The sequence below is a fragment of the Pavona decussata genome, unplaced genomic scaffold, assembly GCF_977016875.1.
Source record: "Pavona decussata unplaced genomic scaffold, jaPavDecu1.1 SCAFFOLD_215, whole genome shotgun sequence".
Lineage (NCBI taxonomy): Eukaryota > Metazoa > Cnidaria > Anthozoa > Scleractinia > Agariciidae > Pavona > Pavona decussata.
In genome coordinates, this window is record NW_028145620.1 from 455,742 (window position 1) to 471,415 (window position 15,674).

Consider the following 15,674-nt stretch of genomic DNA (forward strand, 5'->3'; position numbering starts at 1 on the left):
TTAAAGGCAATATCCTATTCTCAAGCAAACAGTATCGCATGTATACATTGTAATTAATACTTACCGCAAAAATAAAAGGGGATTTTGTATTGTGATGACTTTTTTTCTCCCCTTTCCTTCTCCATTCTCCTGTTTCTCTGCCCTAGACTCCTAACTTTTCCTTTTTAGCCCACCTGCCTTGACCTGACGCCTTCTTGTCAACAATGGATTCCCAGTCCACTCTAAGGTGAATTGCTGAAAATTATCCCTCAATAAACTGGTTATATTTTTAGTTAGCAATCACAAATCACCATAGCAATACCTAGAAAGATATCTAGACGTGCGTTGACCTATTACTGTGTAGGGCACCGATGACAATATCAAAGAGAAAAAATAAATAGACAGACACTATCTCATTTTCTTTGGGCTAGAAGGGTGACATCAACTTTTAGGGCGGTGCACAAAGTGCAGGGTTATCAGGAATCACATTGTGCGGGACAAAACTTCAAAATCGTAGATGTGCAAACTGGTTTTGGGTAAATCGACTTTCGAAATCGTCGTGCTGAAGAGGTTCCGTTGCGTTGTTCCCTTTGTTTTGACTTTAATATTCTCGCACTCTGGAAGTTGTTAATTTTTTAATTGTGCTCGTCCAACAATCTCTGGATACTTCTCGAGAACAATGGAAAGCGTGTCTGATTCGTTTTCTCTTTTGTCTTTTTTATGGACATTTATGTAAAAATTGCCCAGCAATTTGTCCAGCTCACTGCAAAAGGCATGTTTGTGACTCGCCTGATTTCTCCAAAGTTATCCAAGAAACTTCAAAAACTAAATGTAAGCGGTTTCTTACTGCGCCTTTCAATAAGGGATAAAATATATTATAAGATCTCGCCCTGTACAACAATCCGCGGTAACTACAATGTCGTCATGCACCTGCGATGCATCCGGGATTGTTATGCGCTGTTGGCGTGAAAACTCAATCAGGATACTGAATGGTCAGAAAATGACCAACAGAGTAGTTATTTGGGCGAGTGAGGAGCCAAGCACTCTTTCCTCGCTATTTACCGTATGTCTGTTGAAGAGCGAGATCTTGATGAAAAGAGTAAGATCATCTAAGTGCCTTCCCTCAAGTGGAACCAGTAGTTTTTGAGGTTTTTGCAAAGTTTGTCCATTTCGGAGTTTTGTTTGCATAGTGTCTGGCTGGCAGAATATCCCGACTTGGAATTTGTTTCATTTATTTCTAGGAATTTTGATATACCATTTACCTTTCATAGATGACACATCAATGACAAGAATCTGAGATTTTCCTATCAATTGAACTTATCTCACATTTCTCTTGTACGTTGTCATTTTCCGAGTTACGTTTTGGAAGGAAGAAAAGAGTAGAGAAGGGTTGAACATAGATACGAATTCAGCATAAGGCAAACTTTCCACTTAACATGCAACGTTAACATTTAGTAACAATGGATTCATTCTGTTGCTATATTCTGTCATCAGATTCTTTTTCCTAGTACAACGCTAATTCTAAATTCGTCAGACAAAAAAAAAAAAACAGCAAAATATCAATAATCTTTCTGTCTTCGTTATTCGCCGGATTAAAGAACTTGCACCAGGTCAGTGATCGTTTTAAACTGCTTTATTTTAATGCCTCAGCTACAAACTATTTTAGCACTGACATGGTCAATAACGTTACCGGTAGAAACTGGACCTTCATTAACGAAATTCAATCAAGCTCCTTACAACTCTACCTTTAAAAAAACATGCCTTTCAAAAAATGTTACGTGTTACAAATTATAAATAGCCAATGGATCCTTCACTGGTCTTCGAGTATGATGGTAAGGATCCTTTCGTATGCAAATGTAATGATTAAGATTGACACTAAACCTGACCATTTCTGTACCGTGACCTATATAAATAGTTTTACTGTTCATTCTTTTGACTTGCGTCTTACAATATTATATTAGAATTAAATTAACAATTCATCATTTGTCAAAATACACTGTCCAGACGGAGGTGTACAAAAGGTAACATCTTCAACTCATGCGGCATTGGTCCAATAATTCCCTTCCCCCAAAGTTCCCCGCCTTTACGCGTATGAACAAAATGTCTTCAAGAACCTCTCACCTATTTCTTTTCCTAGATGTTGATTTCTATAAAAGAAGACGGAGATTTGCTGTTAAATTCACCTGGTGCAGAAGGTTTTCCTGTCTTGAAGTTCAGCTAATTTGGTAATAACCAGTTCTAAAGCTAACGTTCTATTTACTACATAATTAACTTAGCTGGATAGACCTGGCCAATGATGTGCTACTACGATTCAAAAGCATTTGACAATGAGCTACTACAATTTGACAACAAATTATCTACACCTGTTATCAGCATATCGAATGGAAATGACTTTTTTTTCGCTGATACTGAACTAACTACAAATGTGTATCCACTTCTAAGATGATGCTGCTCCTAGGTAGTTCCCCAGTGTTGCTGACGCTAGCCAGTTCTGTGATGCCGCTGGTGCTGGGCAGGTCTCTGGTGTTGCTGATGCTGGTCATTTCTATGGAGTCGCTGATGCTGGCCAGTTCTCTGGCCTTGTTTGTGCTAGCCAGTTTTCCGGCCTTGGTGATGCTAGCCAGTTCCCCGGCCTTGTTGGTGCTATCAAGTTCTCCAGTAATGGTGGTGCTACCTAGTTCTGCTGTTTTACTGGTGCTAGCAGCTACCTTACTGTAACATGACTCAGACTCGTCTGTTTTGCTGGGTTCAAAATATGGCGTGTCTGCTGTCATCATTTCTTCCATTATAGATATCAGCTGTGTGAAAGTCGGACGTTTATCTGGATCGTCTTTCCAACAGTCCATCATCAACTGGTAACTGGAAAGGTCAAATATAGAAAATTAGGCAACAAAGGACTTTTTTATCCATGTTAACGTGAAGTCTGTCAGGTGGGGACGGTAAGGAGGGAGTACTCTACTAAGCTAAGAATGGTCCCCTCCTCCGTAGTCTCAAACGGTCCAGGCCATTATTCAAAGGACTACTACCGGGGTGCCACCAGATGTACCTCTCCCAGCATCCTTAACCAAAACCCCTTCACTGCCAAATAAAATTTTTCCCACCAAAAGATTGTTGTGCTAATTGCCTAACAATACGTTTCGAGACTACTACGACATAATTCAGCCTCACTGAACAGGTTTCGTCCAGCGTAAAGGTAAACTTTCCTTGAATATTTACTTCTTTTTATCAAGGAAATAAACTTTGGACATATTTTAAAATATTCGCTTTTATCTAAGCAGTTCGTTGAATAGCCTGGCTATATTATTTTTATAAGGTAAGGTCAAACCAGGGCTTAGTTACTCACATTTCGTAGCCACACGTTTTGGGCTTCTCCATGCGATATCCTGTCTTGAGAATATTGTACAAATGTCTGTTGCTTATATCAGGATACGGGATGCCTCCTAAAGGGTCAGGTCAGAGAAAAATGGCAAGATATTAGAAATACACGCTTAATTTATTTGAAAACTGCACAGCTTTAAATTGTACCCAAATTGTAAGGTTCATTTTCAATACGCGTACCGACCATGTGGGACAAATATCCTTATTACATGCATGTTAAGGACAAAACAAAAAAAAAATGTAATCACAATATAAGTATCAAAAACTGAATCTCAGCTTAACCCTATCTATCTTTTCTTTTCTTTCTTTCTTCTTCTTCTTTTTTTTTTTTGGCTTTTGGGACCGGGAGGAAGGCGGATTCTGCCCCCCTTCATTTCTTCCTTACTATTATAAATATTACAATGAGGCTGGCAGGAAAAAAAGTATGTCCAAATATGTTTCTTTTAAGGTCCACAAAGGAAAGTGATGACGCAAAATGACGCGAAAATTAGGTAATGATTGGCATGTGGCAGCCATCTTGCATCCGCCATATTGGATTTTTTGGATTTCCCCAAAACTTCAGGAAATCGCCGAAATTAAAGAATACTAAGATGGCCTGTAGACATAAAAGTTACAGTAAAATGGTAACTTTCTTTGTTTTTAACATAAATTTCCACTCTCTAATAAAACTGCCTCTCAAAAATTGGTTACCATGGTAACATTGAAGTCAATGAATACCAACCGACCAGATAGTTATTCATGTTCAAAGTTGACGCAGTCTTGAAGTTCAAGATAGAGAAAAAAAACCTGGACTGTTTTGCAGTCTTTGTGCTTTGTGAAGGCCTGAGTATAGTTCATGGCGAGGAACTAGAACGTTAAAGGGGAAGTATCATGGGTTTTTTGGTATCTTTTGTTAAAAATGATGAAATAAGACCTTCAATCAGCTGCCAAATAATTCTAGAATGACGAGAGGAAAAAAATCAATTCAATTCTTGAAAGGAACAACTCGTGATCTGTTCTCACCTTTTTTGGAAACGAAAATGCGAGAACTTGAAAAACATTAGCCTAACATTTTTCAAGTTTCAATTCACACCGGCCCACTCTGTCTCTGGCCAGAGGCACTAATCGACAGGTTTTTTGCACTGGGGTGATAATTTATAACAAACTTGACAATTATTTCTTTGTTTCCGCTGACAGACAAACGTTTTTGGGTTCTGAAATGACAGCAAATTTGCGTGATACTTCCCCTTTAACGTTAAAAATAGGAACTTTGATGGCTTTTCAAGAAAACATCATTACGAACCCAGAAAAGTAGAGATTTTGATTTTTGATTTTTTTTGCCATTATACTATTTTGATAGAAATTAGGTAAATAAGTTATGTTCTTACCCATAGTGGCCACTTCCCACAGCACTACACCAAAAGACCATCTAAAACAGAATCATATGGTATTGAAAAAAAATTGTTTCGTTTGGGTAAAAAGGAAAGTCCAATTTATATGTTCATTTCTATTTTCTATTTGAAATTTTAAAGTGCTACTGTGATCAACATTATACCTTTCCTTTTATCTTCAGCATTGGAAAGAAGAGAGGAGAATACAACCCATGCCAAATTTTAAATTGTAATTCCAACGGAGAGCTCCGGATTGTTTCTAGCGTAATTTTCACATTCGGGTTGCCACCATTACTCAATTCAAAAATGTTCGCGAACCACACGAAGAGTTAGGCCGACGTCATGTTATTCCTTCCCATTGTCTTCAAAACTACCACTCGCGTTGGAACTGAAATCAGAGCTACGTTCGGTAGAAGCAGGGGAAGAACTTGACCATTTCGACTGCTTTTTCTCGCTTATCCATTTCGCCAAGATAATAAGATGACGTCACGAGAGACCTAGCGAAGCCGCTGCAAAACATTGTCGGCTCAAGCAGTTGCTGTTTGAGTAATGGCAAACGCATTTTGCGTACTATCGGGCACCGGGCAGGTTGTTCTGAATTATATTTTTTGTTCTTTTAGTGTAAGGTCTAACCTTGAAGCCCAGTAATTTCGTTAAAGATAACTCGATTTCCCTCACAGTAGCACTTTCAACTTCATAGGGAAGATTAGAATTTGCTCTTTCACAGAGCTATATCCTTAGGAACTAGAATTCGCTCTTTTCATAAATAATTGCTTTTTATTGGCCAGAATTTCATTTCAATCAAATTAAATTGGGAAATACCTTTTCTGATAAAAATAAGCGATTAAACTGAATGAACTTTTGATGACATAATCAAACGTTGGGGGAATAGTTGGGGGCAATTTTTTTTATTACATTATCGTGTTTTATAGCAACTCAATAACAAAATGGTAAATGGTAGAATAAACCGAGGATTAACACGCAGAGCGATTCTGTGTGTGCTATACTATTTTTATGAAAAGTGCACCTTTGCTGTTACCTTTCAAATACTTTACATAGTAATGAACATTATAATGAACAATTATTGTCACTTAACCTTACTATAAATTCATGAACGCATTTTTGTCACCTTTGTCATACGTTAGTTCTTTCATTCGTTATTCTAGGCTTGATAATGATGCCAAGAGGCATATGGGAACAAATTTCACCGCTTTGTGTCATCTTAGAGTATACTTAATGGCTAGTCTTACATTGCATTATAAAATATACAGCAAATTGCTCGAATTTCCCTAGAAAACAAAGGTTCGCTTCAATTAACCAAACCTTTACGTAACCACGCCATTACTCTGGACTCCATTTATTATTGCCGTTTCTTCGCAATTTCTCACAGCCGGGCAAAATTTTATTTGCTTCCCAAAGGCAGCAGCACTGACATAGTGATGCGATATCATAGTTTGAGTAGTATGTATATTACGAAAAGATTACATACTCACACGTCACTCTTTAAAGTGTATATGCCGCTCTCAAGAGCCTCGGGTGCCGTCCATTTGATGGGCAGCTTTTTCGTGTTTTTCACCTCGTATATCTCACCATCACTTGTGTGGCGTAGCAAACCGAAATCTGCAACTTTAACCTTTCTGTCCTCACCAACAAGAATGTTACGGGCTGCTAAGTCACGATGAATGAATCCTTTGCTGGCCAAATATTCCTGCCGAAAAAATGAAATGGATTTAAAGAATCAAGAAAATGATAGATTTTTCTGTCGAGACAAATCTTGAAAGTATAGCATCAGTAATTTTTTCTATAAAGAAGCTTATGGTTACGGCTGTAACAAACCAATTAATTAAACTGAAAACAGAAAACAAGTAAATCATTCCTTCTTCGCTGGTGTTCATTCTAAAACGTCAGTTTGGCTTAATTAATTCACGTCGAGTTTTAGTGTGGGTTGACTGGGAGTTAGGTGGAGTTGATTTCAAGCTATTTTATATCCTAGGATGATTGGATATTAAAGTCTTTAGTTTCAAAGTGGAGGGATGGAAGGCTGTATGGAATGAAGGACTTGAGAACTGGAGAGGGTAAACGAAATTTTCGGTTAGTTTCATATAAATGTTTACAGTCTCTGGCTTTCACCCCTGGGTTGTCTACGTACCATTCCCTGCGCTATCTGCCAGGAAAAACATAGAAGATCTTCAGCAGAAATAACTTCATCATCATCATCATCATCATCATCATCATCATCATCTCCTGGGTGCTCATCTTCAGGATGGATGATGATCTTAAATTCTTCGGTGCTTTCCTTCTTCGCGGTAATCAAGCCTTTGTCCAGTGTCTCTTTCTCTTGTGTTTTCTTGCACTCTGGTTTAGCAGGAAGTTCTCTTCTTTTCGGAACGGGACCAAGGTGGACTGAAGGCACTGCCAAAGTCGACATGACTGGTTGATTCTTGTCTTCTTTTTCTTGTTCAAAACTTGTGGTGCCTTGTTGACTTAGGATGGTCGGAGACTGAATGCTTACATCAAAGCTGTCGTTGATGTTAGTATTCTCTGTTTGCTCGCTTAGTTTGTCCACTGTTAACATTTGCAAGTCCTCCCCTTGCTTTCTGTTTTCATCGCCATCTTTAAGGTCGCTCCTGATAATGATGCTTACCTCTGTGTTTTTGCCTGACTCCCCAAGGCTGCTGTTGGGATGAGAGATACACTCAGGTTCTTTGGCCACGTTCAAAGCAGAGTATTTGAGACCTTGGTGTCCATGGACACTCGGTTCCTGGTCTTCCATGATAGCGCACTGGGGTTCGACGTCAAGGAATGGAGTACCATTAGGGCTGGTAATTGGTCCCTTGTCATTTTGGTCTTCTCAATTTCGTTGCTTTGGCTTGAATCCATTCTTTCCTTGAGCATTTTGACTTTCTGCTGGGGTCAGGTTCACTTTATCATCACTTCCTTCAGCTCCTACTCCTTCCTCTATATTTTCTTCAATATCGCTCAACCTTCCTTCCTTGTCGATAACCTCAAGCTGTACTTCTGCGCTTCCTTGATAACTTACCTCGCCGTCAGTTGAAGGAAAGGCTAATTCTCGGATGCCCACGTCGATCGTATTCTTTAATTTAAGCTGCAAATTGAAAAGAAAAGGCACCAATTAACGGGTTGGTGTCTTTCTGAGGATAAACGTGATTTAAGGATGTTAAGATTTCCAAAAATTTCAGGAAAACCCCGAAATTAAGCAAAAAGTAATCAAAACCAATAAAGGAATTAACACTAACATTAGCTAAATAAACAAAAGTTACAATAATAAAAGTAATTTTTCTTCATTCAAAAAAGAGATTTTCCACGTTCTGAAAAAAAAACTGCCTATCGAAAATTACTTCCCATGGTAACAACAAAGTCAATGAACACTAACCGACCACAAAATTTTTTTACCAGATAAATTTCTTAAAAAGTCCTGAAGTTTAATGCCGTTTACGCAAATATCAAAAACATTATTCATGTTCAAAGTGGCCGCGGGCAGAATTCACCCCCTTCCCGGTCTAGAAGGATAAAAAGGAGGAAAAATTACTTTCCTTGCCAACGTTTATGGTCTAGCTCATGCATATTAGTGTTCCTTTTATTATTGGTTATAACGGTCGTTCAATTTTGGCACTGTACTCGAAGTTTGCGAAAATTAGACAAAAGTAATAAAAACCAGTAGACGAACATTAAAATGAGATAAAACATAAAACTTTTTGTAATAAAACTAATTTTCTTTATTTTAAACGGAAATAGCTGATTTCCCGAAACTGTGAATGGTTGGTTGCCATGGTGACATCAAACTCAACCAATAAAATCAATGTTTCCCATATATATAGGGAATCACTTAGGTTTTTTCATAAGCAAGGATGTTTGCAAGCTTGGTGGACATTAGCTCTAATGTTCATTAGTTTCTTTCTTGTGGCAGTAGAATGAAAAACGTGGGCAGTGGCTGTAGTGTTGAGGCATGATTATGCACCATTATTGTCCAATCAGGATAAAGCTGTTATGATTGTAATATATTTATAAGCGAGGTGCGAGTTAACGGTCGAGTTGTTGTCATGCAATGTTCTGTGTGAGTGGGTGAATTAAAATACTGATCTTAGATGCTGGCGGTCCGTTTTCATTTGAGAACTTGTACCAGCGTTCTACATTGGCGATGAGGATTTTTAATTCAAGGATTCGAGAATCGACGGGTAGGTAATTTAACGGTTAAGCAGTTAAAAGATGCCGGGTGGTGAATCGGAATCAAGTAGCAGAACGGAGTCGAGTGGTTCTTCGGTAATGGTTTCGTTGGATGTCGGTTCTTGGTGTCGTTCGATACGAAAGTGATCAAGCTTGTCGAAGATGTGGTGTTATTGGGCAATTTATGGTTAGATGTCCACAGCTTCAAGGTCGTAGTAGGGGTGAGTTTAGAGGTTCTACAAGTGGAGGCCGAGGTGTTACTGGTCGGGGCAGAGGTGCGGCTAGTGGAAGCGGAGGTCAAACCCGTGGAGGTAGAAGTTCTGCTGGTGGAGGAAGATTTAGACCTGGTACAACAAGACAAACAAACCAAGTGGTTGGCGGAGATGATGGTGAACAATTTACCGGACCAGTTCAGCAGAGTCCTGAGTATGTATTCTTGGTAGAACAGTGCAGTGACCAAGTGAAACAAGATAGTGGTTTGATAAATCTGATCATCGGAGGAGTGGATTTAGCAGATGTCCTTATCGATTCAGGAGCTACTTGCAATGTGATGAGCCAGCAAACCTGGGACTTGTTGAAGCAGAGAGGCCTCAGGTGGGAGTCTTGAAAGTCAGCTAAGGCACTTCTCACTTACTGTGGCACAGAACCATTACCAACTCTGGGAACTTTCACTGCAGATGTTATGCTCTCGGGCAGCAGCAATGGTTGTACGGCTGACTTCGTGGTTGTCAAGGGCAACGGGCGAACGTTGTTAGGTCGTGGAACCGCAGAGAAGGTTCGCGTCTTACACATCGGTCCTTTCCAGGCAAATAATTTGAGCGGGCAAGCGGAGTGTGATATCCGTGAGAGATACAGCAGTTTGTTTTCGGGCGTTGGTCTCTTAAAGGGGTATGAGCTGAAACTGCACATTGACGACACTGTGAAGCCTGTAGCACAGCATGTGCGTAGAATTGCGTCCGGGTTGCGGGAAAAGGTCGATAAGAAGCTTGACGAACTACTGGAGCTGGACATAATAGAAGACGTACCAGAGGGGCCGTCGGGATAGGTTTCACCTTTGGTAGCTGTACCTAAGGGAGACGGAGACGTGAGGGTCTGCGTGGACATGCGCGGTGAAAATGAGGCGATTGTACGAGAACGGCATCCGATTCCAACGGTGGAGGAGCTTCTATATGATTTACACAGAAGTACCGTCTTCAGCAAAATTGATCTCAAGTGGGGCTTTCATCAGATTTTGCTCAGTGAAGAGAGTCGACACGTCACAACGTTTGTCACGCATCGCGGGCTTTACCGATACAAGCGGTTAATGTTTGGTGTGACATCAGCACCGGAGAAATACTAACAAATTATCCGAGATGTTTTGAAGGGTTGTGCGGGGGTTGTGAATATTGCTGATGATCTCATTCTTCATGGCAAGGACATAGACGATCATGATATACGTTTGTTTGCAGTGCTTGACAGGCTGAGTGAAGTGGGACTGACTATGAATGGAGACAAAAGCCAGTTTAGACTGACAAAGCTCACGTTCTTCGGTCATGAACTGACAAGTAACGGAATTAATCCAAGCGAAGAGAAAGTGGCTGCTATTAGAGACGCAAGACCTCCCAAGGACGCAAGTGAAGTTCGATGTTTCATGGGTTTGATCCAGTATTCAGCGAAGTTTATGCGAGACCTACTATCCATAGCTAAGCTCATTCAGGAGTTGACCAGGAACGGCGTTACGTTCAAATGGGCTGCTGAAAAGCAGAGATTATTTCAAGAGTTGACGAAGCTGATTACACAAGCCGAGACACTGGCTTATTATCAGGCGGGCTGCAGGACAAGAATTGTTGCTGATGCGTCCCCAGTGGGGTTAGGGGCAGTTCTGACCCAACAGCAGGTAGGTGTGTGGAGAGTCATTTCCTATGCGTCGAGAAACTTGTCTGACGTGGAATGTCGTTACAGTCAGACTGAAAAGGAAGCACTCGCATTGGTCTGGGCCTGTGAAAGATTTAGCATGTACGTTACTGGTGAAACTTTTGAAGTGGAAACAGATCACAAACCCTTAGAGCGCATATATTCGCGCAAGTCAAAGCCTTGCGCGCGAATTGACAGATGGATGTTGCGCTTACAAGGATTCAACTTTACAGTGGTGTACCGACCAGGAAAGACGAACATTGCTGACGCCTTATCCAGGTTAAAATCTGTGGGGTCATGTGACGGTGGCGAAAAGAATGACTTCGTCAAAAACATCGTAGAGAACAGTGTGCCTGTTGCTTTGTCACCAAGAGAAATTGAGGAGGCGTCTTACAATGATGAGGAACTGTGTCAAGTGAAGAACTGTGTGCGTTCTGGTGACTGGGAACGTTGTAAACTCTCCTCGTACGTTCCTATCAAGGACGAATTGTGTATTTATGGTGAAATTTTGCTTCGTGGTACTAGGATTGAAGTTCCCATGATCCTACAGGACAAGGTCAAGGGATCAGGGGATCGTTAAGACGAAATATCGACTTTGCAATAAAGTCTGGTGGCCGGGAATGGACAAGGACGCAGAAAAGGTGTGCAAGGTGTGCCGTGGCTGTCAGATTACTTCAGGTTACGACCCACCTGAGCCGATGTCTCGTGTGTTGCCTCCTACCGTGCCGTGGCAAGATTGCAGCGCAGACCTGCTAGGTCCCCTGCCCACGGGAGAAAGTATTTTGGTGGTGCTTGATTATTTCAGCTGATTTCTGGAAGTGGCTATCTTGAAGTCTACCACGAGCGGCAAGATTATTGAAGCGATCTCCCCGATGTTTTCGAAATTTGGTGTTCCGTTTTTCCTGAGGACAGATAATGGTCCACAATTCGTGTCCGAGGAGTTCGAGACATTTCTACGTAGTCATTGTGTTGAACATCGAAGGACTACTCCATTATGGCCGCAGGCCAATGGCAAGGTCGAGCGTCAGAATCGTTATTTGCTCAAGTGTCTGCAGATCGCACATTCGGAGAAGAAGAACCTGCGCACTGAATTGGTTACATGGTTGACAGCGTGCAGGTCTACCCCGCAGGTCACAACCGGGGCCACACCCTTCTCTTTGATGTCTGTAAGAGAGATGCGGTCCAAACTACCGGAACTGAGAAGAGAGACGGTGGACGTTTCACGGGAAGAAACACGCGACAAAGACTGGTCGAACAAGTTGAAAGGGAAGACATATGCGGACGACAAGAGAGGCGCTGTCCCTAAGTCAATTAGAGTCGGCGATGCAATGCTTCTAAAGGCAGAAAAATCGAACAAGTTGTCAAGCAATTTTCATAATAAACAATGACATCAAAACTTCTAAAGCATCTTATTATTCTAATGCATTTATTCAATCTAAGGGTAATCCTCGAAAAACGTGCCAAACCTTTAATGAACTTACATCCCGTCGTGTGAATAATACAACGGTGAAAGAACTGAAATTGAGTGATACCATCATCTCTAATTCTAGTGAGCTTTCTAATGCTTTTAATGACCATTTTTCAACAATTGGGCCAAGACTTGGTAATGAAATACCTCCAACTGCTAAAAATAATTCAAGTTATATCAATAATATAAAGGTAAATAACAACAAATTCAGCTTCTCTTCGACTAACTGCAGCATTGTTTTCTCACATCTAAGCAAATTATGTAGATCTAAAGCAACAGGTCTTGATAATATTTCTGCTAAAATTGTACGTGAATGTGCTGATCTTATTTCAGTTTCACTATGTGATCTCTTTAATAAATCTTTAGTCTCTGGTATATTTCCTGGTGATTGGAAATGTGCTAGAGTTACTCCGTTGTTCAAGGAAGGTGAGCAATCTGATCTGAATAATTATCGACCTATTTCAGTCATTTCCGTTATAGCTAAAGTGTTTGAGAGGATTGTTTATGATCAGTTGTATAACTTTTTGACCAATGAAGATATCATTTCTAATCATCAATCGGGTTTTAGCTCGTTACACTCAACTGTGACTACCCTTCTGGAAGCTACGGATAATTGGGCCTTTAATATTGATCGTGGCAATGTTAATGCTGTGGTTTTTCTCGATTTAAAAAAGGCTTTCGACACCGTTGACCATGATATCCTTTTATCTAAAATGAACCTTTATGGAATACAAGGTACAGCTCTTGATTGGTTTAAGTCGTATTTAACTAATCGTACACAACGATGTCTCGTTAACGGTTCTCTTTCTAGAATCTGCTCTCTTAAATGTGGGGTACCGCAAGGAACAATCCTTGGCCCCCTTTTATTTCTAATTTATATTAATGACTTGCCAAACTGCCTTACTTCGTGCCAGCCTAGGATGTATGCCGATGACACCCACATTACTTATGCTGGCGTTGATGTGAATTCAATACAGTTAAATCTGAATCACTATTTAGATAACCTAAACAAATGGCTTATTTCCAATAAACTTACTTTGAACACTTCTAAAACTGAATTCATGCTAATTGGCTCCAGACAAAAATTGAGTACTTTGGCGAACCCACTTGAGCTCTCGATTAATAATGTTCCGATAGAACACGTTTCCTCTGTCAAATCGCTTGGCATATTTATTGATGAAAATCTACGGTGGCAAACACACATTGATAAATTATCTAAAAAGATCGCTTCCGGAATAGGAGCAATAAAAAGAATTAGACCTTTTGTCCCTCCACCTACCCTTCATTATATATACAACGCACTAATTCAATCTCATTTCGATTATTGCAATCTCGTCTGGGGTAAATGTGGTAAAACGTTATTTGACAGGCTACAGAAGCTTCAGAACCGTGCCGCTCGCGTTTTAACCTTCTCTAGCTATGATGCTGATGCTAACCGTTTAATTAGACAACTCGATTGGAAAGACTTGAGCACTCAATTTCAAATACAGAAATCCATAATGGTATACAAGTCTTTTAATGGTCTTGTTCCTGAATATTTATCATCTAAATTTGTTAAACGAAATGAAACGCGTTACTCCCTGAGGGACTCTGTTAACAAACTATTTGTCCCGTTTCCGCGAACTAATTTCATGAAAAACAGCTTTTCTTATAGCGGAGCAGTTCTCTGGAACAGACTACCCTGTCATGTGAGAGAAGCTGAATCTCTTAGTCAATTTAAAAGATTAGTTAATGTTCATTTTTAATGTTACACACGGCATTCATGAAAAACAGGTTTTAGTTAGATTAGTTGTAGTCAGGTTTTGAATTTTGTTTAGGATAGTTAGGTTATTTCTAATTTTTATACTCCTGATGGATTTTACCGTGTTTAAATAAAGATTTATTGATATTGATTGATATTGATCCAAGTCCATTTAAGGTCGTTCAGAACGGGAATTGAAATAACTGTCAGGAATGACGTGGGAGTAGAGTTCAAGCGCAACACAGCGTTTGTCAAGAAATACAATTTGCCGGAGGGTGCGTCCGCGACCGTAACCAGTGATAGCGGTTGTTCAGCTGATCGTGAAGGAGATAGACAGGAGCCAGGGCCAGCAGAAACAGCTGATCGTGAGGGAGAAAGACAGGATCCAGAGCCAGCAGAAAGAGATAGCGGACGAGATGAAGGAAAAAATGGACGTAAACTGCCAGAACCAGAAGTCCGCCCGAATGTTGTTCGTAGGTCTACTCGCCAAGTTCAAAGACCTTCGCGGTTCAATGACTTTGTTTTATCGTTAAGGAATTAGCTTGCGGTCCAAGGACAATGTTATGTCATTAAGTGTTTAGTCCGCTTATGTCGTGACTGCTAAGCTAGATTTTGTTTTGTTTTGTTTGCTTGTAATGAATCTAATTATAAGGCTTTCGTTTTTTTTGTTTAGCCCTGATACGTAGCGTTGTTTATGTTTCGTTTAAGAAAAGGAGGGATGTAGTGTTCAAGCATAATTATGCACCATTATTGTCCAATCAGGATAAAGCTATTATGATTGTAATATTCATAAGCGAGGTGCGAGTTAACGGTCGAGTTGTTGTCATGTAATGTTCTGTGTGAGCGGGTGAATTAAAATACTGATCTTAGATGCTGGCGGTCCATTTTCATTTGAGAACTTGTTCCTGCGTTCTACAGTGGCGACAAGAGATCTTTGATTTTTGCTTTGTTTGATGGAATAAAACCTTCAAGCTCAACGGGTACAGGAAAAGATCAGGACTTTGGATATCTTTAATTTAACTTTAAGGCCCTTCACAGACCGGGATAAATTCCAAAAGTAGTGAGAAATTAAATCTGAGTAACCCAATATTTCTTAAGTAAGAAATTAAACTAGATTCTGACCTGGTGCCTCTTGTTTCTAAGCCATTGAAGAAGATCCCCGTGTGGAACATACTCCAAGATAAGCATGATGGGTTCTGTCCTGACCCAGTAGCCGAGCATGCTCAGAATATTTCTGTGAGAACCTATTTCTTTCATAAGTTCTATTTCCTGAAGTAGCTGTAGTCTGCCTTCTTCGCCGGCCCTTTCTGAAACATCAATCAATCAATCAATCAATCAATCAATCAATCAATCAATCAATCAATCAGTTAATCATTCATTCATTCATTCATTCAGTCTGTCTGTCAGTCAGTGAGTGAGTGAGTGAGTGAGTGAATGAGTTAGTCAGTCAGTCAGTCAGTCAGTCAGCCAATCAACAAGTCAGTAAACAGGCTGCACCAAAAAGGAAACTGGGAGTATCTATGAAAAGACATCAATGTAGATTCCCCATTGATTTGTGAGTCAACCGGTCCATAACAGATAATGCAATAAACGTATTTGTAAGAAATGTTTACCCGAGGGACTTGCAGCACTTCTGTAACTTTTCTTTGTTGTCTATCTT

General features: G+C 40.1%; 1 pseudogene across 1 annotated transcript in view; it reads right to left on the bottom strand.

Annotated features, from left to right (window-relative positions):
- Positions 1-1,571: 1,571 nt before the first annotated feature.
- LOC146459855 (uncharacterized) overlaps positions 1,572-15,674 on the bottom strand; it is a 40,772-nt pseudogene continuing 26,669 nt past the window's right edge. The window contains exons 14-19 of the transcript XR_014857777.1: positions 15,137-15,321; positions 6,877-7,833; positions 6,221-6,435; positions 4,725-4,765; positions 3,323-3,419; positions 1,572-2,838 (exon numbers count right to left, since the gene is read on the bottom strand). The product of XR_014857777.1 is annotated as an uncharacterized LOC146459855 (transcript). The remainder of the gene's footprint in view (positions 2,839-3,322; positions 3,420-4,724; positions 4,766-6,220; positions 6,436-6,876; positions 7,834-15,136; positions 15,322-15,674) is intronic.